Genomic DNA, 6671 nt, shown 5'->3' on the forward strand with positions numbered 1-6671 from the left:
TTTCCTACAGATCCCTTGTCTTTTTCTTCGTGCAAAGACGTTTATGAGGAATACTTCAGTCTAATAAGAGTGTGTGTGTTCACCATTGCCTACAGTATAGTCCACCGTACAGGATCTGACCTTAGACAAGGTCAGATGGCAGATAGAGGCTGATAATGATCAAAATAAGACAGATTGTGGCTGATTCTGTGGATGGTGAACAAAATGGAAAAGAAGAAGAAGACAAAAGGGCATTTTAATTAAGTGAAGATGAAGAAAGTACAGTGACCTACGACAGAAAGGTGGAGAGAGAGAAAGAGCTTTAGCCAAGCTTTTCTCTTATATGTCCTAATTTGTTTGCTAAGAAAAGAGGACAGAGGGAAATGATATAAGAGAGATGAGCATCGGGCTGCGTAATGAGAACAACACATCATCATCAGCTCACCTCACATCACTTCCCTCAGCCACCTGAGGACACGACACACACACGGAAACTCATGAAATGCCATCTGTTCGGCTGCCTGGTGTCAACACTCTGCTCTGGGTCCAGCTCTGCCCTCGAGCACACACACACACACACACACACACACACACACACACACACACACACACACACACACACACACACACACACCCGTATCCCGCCAACCCTGGGTTATGTCTGAACCCTAACCCAGCTCATTGACAGGTGGTGTTTGTCTATTAGAGGTGGAAAAGGTGGCTTACCCACATGCAATATCAATTGTGGCCAAAGTCTGCCGGGAAAATTTGAGTTTGCTGCCATATTATGTTTGTGTTCATTAACTTTTGATCATGAATTTATCAAATCTTTAATCAGGGGTTAAAGAACCTCCCAAATTGCCTATTATGCAAATGCTGGCATACTCTATTAAGGTCCTCCAAAATATGAGGGCACTTAATTTATTGCTTAACAATTGATTTTATTTTTTTCCAGAAAGGAAATGTAGCAGCTCCTCTATTTACATTGTGAATTGCATTGTAGGAGAATAGTGTCCAGCAAAAGCGCACTCAAAAATTGACAGTGTTCAATATGCATACTGTCCTCTTTGAGTGTACTTTATTTTGTCACTTTTTGATATGGCCACACCATGTACTCAAAACCTGCTTAGAATCAGTATGTACCTGTTGTATGGATTTGGGACGAGAGTCTATAGCTACACTAGGTACAGTTGAGCTTTGAGCTAAATGCTAATGTCAGCATGCCTACATGCTCACAATGACAGACTAGTTAGCACCAAACACAAAGTACAGTTGAGGCTGTTGGGAATTTCAATGCAAATAGTGGAGAAATTCAAAACATGTCCTGATGATGGCATTAGATAAAACATTAAGGAGTCACCAGAGTTTTAAGAAAATCCCTTTTATAGAACAAGCCCTTCCCAAGATAGCAGTCTTGTTGTGACTCCTTATCATGTTTCAGATGTAAGAAGTTTCACTAAAGACACATTTCCCCTCTAAACTTCTCACATTGTTGCATTTAAATAATTGTTTCAGGCCCAAAGAGATAAAACTCCAGTATTGAAATAAAAAATTAAGAATACACAAGAAGAAGAATCCCTCCAGTGAAGTTCCAGAGATTTGTAGAATCAACAGCAAGGCAGATTGAAGCTGGTGGCACAATAACTTACTAAGAGAGGTTCATTTGTTTCCACCAAACGTATGAATCATGGCCATATCTTTCCAAACAATGGGCTCGTCCGGGATTTTAACCCGGGACCTCTTGCACCCAAAGCGAGAATCATACCCCTAGACCAACGAGCCATGGGAACTTCTGTTTCATCTCAAGAAAATTCTGAGCTAAGCATTTTCACTAAAGACCCATTTCAGCACCAAACATACCAAGAGAGTTTATGTTCGTTTCTCCTTTAATTTGTCACCTTTCCTTATATGTATGCTAGTTTGTAAGAACAATCGTCTGCTTTGAGATAGTTCTACTGTTTTTGATAAGTTGCTAATGACCTTTTCTCTAGCACAACAAGGGGCTCGTCCGGGATTTGAAGGCCCGGGACCTCTCACACCCTAAGCGAGAATCATACCCCTAGACCAACGAGCCATGGAAGTTTGTGTTTTATATCGAGAAACATCTCAAATTCTGAGCTGAGCATTTTCACAAAAACAGCACCAAGTATTCTAATACCCCTTTTTTACCAATGTTAGCGAGTGTACGCAGGATTTTTCTAAATGCAGGTAAACACACTATTAAACGCTGCTAATAAAAGAGAAGGGGGTGAAACTTACCTGGTTTACCCGGGTTTTGTGTTGACATCAATGCTGGTTGGAGACAATTGGAACCGGAACCGCTAAAAACTTGTGGCCACTGCAGAGTCATTGACTGGGTTGTTAATGCCAATTCAACCCTTTTCCACTGCCGGCAATGCCAGCCCGATACTAGTGGGTCTGAGTGCGTTTTTTGACCATTGGAAAGAGGGCTTGCGAGAGTTTATGTTGGTTTTTCCTTCAATTTGTCACTCTTCTGTATATGCTTCTGTTTGTAGCATACACATCCACCGTCTGCTTTGACATATTTACAGAAACTTGTTAGGGTTTTAATACAGAATGTTGCAAATTACTGTTTCTGTATCACAATAAGCAAGGGGCTCGTCCGGGATTTGAACCCGGGACCTCTCGCACCCTAAGCGAGAATCATATGAGGGCTTTGCCAAAGGCCAAGACTATGTTATTCCAAACACTGACCTCGTCCACGATTTGAACCCAGGACCTCTCGCACCCAAAATGGGAATCATACCCCTAGACCAACAAGCCACAGAGACTTGAGTTTTATCTCAAGAAAAATCGCAAATTCTGAGCTGAGCATTTTCACCAAAGACACATTTCTGCTACAAACAAACCAAGAGAGTTTATGTTGGATTCTCCTTTAATTTGTCATCTTTCTTTATTCGTATGCTAGTTTATAACAACCATGATCTGCTTTGACATTTTTAAAGACATTTCTTCTGGTTTTAATATGTTGCTAATTACCATTTTTGTATCACAACAATGGGCTCGTCCGGGATTTGAACCCGGGACCTCTCGCACCCGAAGCGAGAATCATACCCCTAGACCAACGAGCCATGTAAATTTGGAGCTCACTGTTGATTTACAGTTTATTTTCATTGCAATCAACACTCTTTACAGCATCAAGAGTGGGACTGCAATACAATTCAATGCAGTAGAATACAATGAAATACAAAATGATTCATCCTGTGGGGAACACGAATGTCTGTACATGTTTCAGTCCTTCGAATAGTTGTTGAAACTAAAATATTGAACATGAGAGTTTTAACCACTTGCTCTACCCAGCTTTCATCTCACAATGCTGTGCCTACGAGCCAGTGTGTGTGGGTTTATGGCCCAACTTCAAGGACACACAGTCAGTTGATCCTATTGACAGTTTCCAAGAGCAAAAGACACGTAGAAGGGAGATACGGCAGGGTTAATGGCTGATTCATCTTGTCTTTGAAGTGCTCTTCATTCAGTTCATATAAAGAAGCTTCTCTCAGATGAAAGTGGAGTTGAGCTTGAGAGGAAAGAGGAAAATGAAGTTGAGAGACGGTGGGGATTTTTGATGGGGACATCCATTTGACGGGGTCATAGTCCCTCCTCCTTTATTTCCATCTGTGGCCTGTCACTCAAGCATTCATTTACCGTCTGCCTGTTTACCTGCCTCACCTGTCTGCAGGTTATTTTCTCTGCTTATACAAATTTTATTCATTTTAGAGGGATGACAGACTGGGCACAATAAAAAAAACAAAAAAAAACAGAATGTGTGTGCAGTTTGATTTCCTGCCATGCCTGTCTGTCTCATTGCCTGTCTGTCTCATTGCCTGTCTGTCTGTGCAGTCTCTATCATTCTGTTTCACTCTCTGCGATGACCGGCCCATTTTACAACGCTAACTGTCCTTCCGTGCCAAACAGAAACATTACACAGCTGCTCCCTGCTATGCTGGCAAACATCACCCATACTCAGGTTTTAATTTCTCTGCTAGATACCGCAGGCATGAAAGTGCAAATTTGTTTGTGTGCGTGTATGAGAGACAGAGAGAAACCAAGCCATGTTAGTTTTTTAGGCCAGCAAAAATCAGCCAACCACCCACCAGCTTCTAACATGCTACAATCACAAATAAAACAACATTTAAACATGCTAATATAATCCTAATGCTAAATATCTATTGTGTCTAGTTGACGCCACACTTGAATATGGTATCAAGAAAATCATTGAGAACTCAGATCAAACTGCCCCCAGGATGCACTGAGGATCCAGTCATCAAAATCATATTTCAGTTTTTACATTTTAATAAATTAACAAAAGTTCCTAAAATTCTGTTTTTAGTTTGTCATTAATGGGTATTGAGTGTAGTTTGATGAGTGATTGATGGCCGCAACATAACAAAATGTGAAATAAGTGAAGGAGTCTTAATACTTTCTGAATGCACTGTACATTTCTTTATCTGTACCGGTGGTTAGTTTGCTTGTGCGTCGGAATACAGTAGTTCAATGGTTGAAGAAAATGTAGTTCCAAAGGAAATGGCTGTTTGACGGCAAGAGAAAGCAGTGAAAACATTCAAAATCTAGCATACACTGAAACCGATATTAGCTTTTTGCTGTGGGAGTGTTTTTAAGTGGCTAAAATACGTTATTTTGCTGTTTCTTTCCACAGCAGCACATCGCTGCGCTGTGCCGGTGCTTCTGGCTGATTGTCTCACCTGGGAGTGCGCTGAATCTACTGCAGGTAATACACTTGACTATAGATAACTACCTCACACAAACCCACGTCAAATAACCCCGAACTATCACTTTAAGGAAAGTGAGTCTTAAATCCTTAGATGTATTTGCCTGAGTTTCAAGTTTTGAAGTCCCACCTTGGCTCATTGTTGGAGAATGACTTGCTGCATCTTCAGAGGGATTTATTCTTATTATTCGGCCGCCTGATGCAAATGTGACGTTTGAGACAAAGTAAGAAAAGGTGGCTTTGTGGAGGTCTATCAAATTTGGTTTCTAAATGAGCCATTGTTTTCCGTCTCTCTCAGTTCCTGAGAAGAGAAGCAGGTGGAGTTGGATTTTCATTAATACACTCAATGCAGGAACACAACTGGCAGACAGACACACGCACACACACTCACACATGCACACACACACTCACATACACTCATGTAGCAGCTGTTACTCGAGATCTTGCATTTAATTGTGTGATGATGTGTGTTGGGTAAACTGTAAGTATTTTGACTCACATTTGCATGTCATAACTGCTGTTTGTGAGTGTGTGTGTGTGTGGGTGTGTGTGTGTGTGTGTGTTTTGGGTCGGATTTAGTCATTTCCAGACAATGAAAAAAAAGTGAGGAGGAGTGAAGTAAGAGAAAAAAATATGAGGTAGCAGTTGGAAAGGGTAAGGAAGCAAACAGAGAGGTAAAGAAAGAAGGTGGAAGATAAAAGAGGAGAGGGGAGCAGATAAGAAAAGGGGAGTTGAGAAGTAGTAGAAGAAGAGTACGTGGATGAAAATAAGATAAGTGTAAGACAAGTGGAGAAGGGGGGAATGAGGGATGGAAGAATGGAGGCTGCATCACAATAAACAAACAGGTGGAAGTGAAGGTACAAGGGGCCACAGGAGGAGGAAGGGGGGATAGTCAAGGAGAGAAAACAGGCGAGAGGGAGAGATAGTGAGCTCCCAAAGCAGGTAAACATGGTGATGGAGAGGAAGGGAGGAGAAGAGATAGTAAACCTCCTCCAGTAGGACTAAAAAGTTATAATGAGAGACAGTCAGAAAGGAAAGATGGAGAAGGTGTTGAGGGATAGAGAGAAAAGAAAAAGACGGTCTCTCTTTCTTTCTTTCAGTCTGGCTGGTTGGGATGCTAACTATGTTGGCTCCTCAAGGATCAAAACACAGGTATCTTGGAGTAAACACAATTAATGAGGGATGATGGAGGACAGAGTTGGAAGGAGTGAATGAGCGAGAAATGGATGGAGCAGCAGAGACCAGACATACTGTCTATGTCAGGTTTCTTTTCTCCTCACTTTCATTTTCTCTCTGGTTTTCTTCTTGTCTTGCTTTCTCCATGTCACTTACTCTTTTCCCCGCCTTTCTGCCTCTTAACTGGTGGGTGGTGGGTGGCGTAAGCGGATGGAGAAGTGCATTGGCAGCCCTGTGGTGCTGACAGCTCCTGATAGAGCCGTTCTAATGGGAGCAGATGATGATTGACGGCCACGCAGCGAGCTGACAGCACATAAAGGTCACATTAGCTCCCACTGCAATAGATCGAGGAAAAGATGGAAAGAGGCAGCGAGAGAGGGAGTGAGCGTGAGCGAAAGCAGGTGGATGAGAGAGAGGGGGGGGGGGGGGCAGGAGTGAAGACAGACAGTCAGACACAGGCAAAATGTCAAAAAGCCTGGGAAGATAGGGGGAAATAAAAATAGAAAGGCCAAATAGAAGTAGAGGGAGAAAACGGCAATCCACTCAGGGAAGTCTCCCTAACACAAGCATGGAAAAACTGCAAAACAAAAACTTAGACAGAGAACTTGTTTCTGCTTCTTCCTGTTGTCTGTTTCTCAACATGCACCTTGTTTTCATCGTAATCATTTTTGTTATGACTTCAGTCTGACCCCCAGCATAGCAAATCTGTTGACTTTCTACAACGCAGATGACAGTGAAAGTGAAAATGAAATGCAAAAATGACAAT

General features: G+C 42.0%; 2 non-coding genes across 2 annotated transcripts; both read right to left on the reverse strand.

Annotated features, from left to right (window-relative positions):
* Positions 1-1689: 1689 nt before the first annotated feature.
* On the reverse strand, positions 1690-1761 carry trnap-ugg (transfer RNA proline (anticodon UGG)). Its single transcript has one exon. It is a non-coding gene; the product is annotated as a tRNA-Pro (tRNA).
* Positions 1762-2999: 1238 nt separating this feature from the next.
* On the reverse strand, positions 3000-3071 carry trnap-cgg (transfer RNA proline (anticodon CGG)). The gene has a single exon. It is a non-coding gene; the product is annotated as a tRNA-Pro (tRNA).
* Positions 3072-6671: the final 3600 nt, after the last annotated feature.

The sequence above is a fragment of the Seriola aureovittata genome, chromosome 16 (assembly GCF_021018895.1).
Source record: "Seriola aureovittata isolate HTS-2021-v1 ecotype China chromosome 16, ASM2101889v1, whole genome shotgun sequence".
Classification (NCBI taxonomy): domain Eukaryota; kingdom Metazoa; phylum Chordata; class Actinopteri; order Carangiformes; family Carangidae; genus Seriola; species Seriola aureovittata.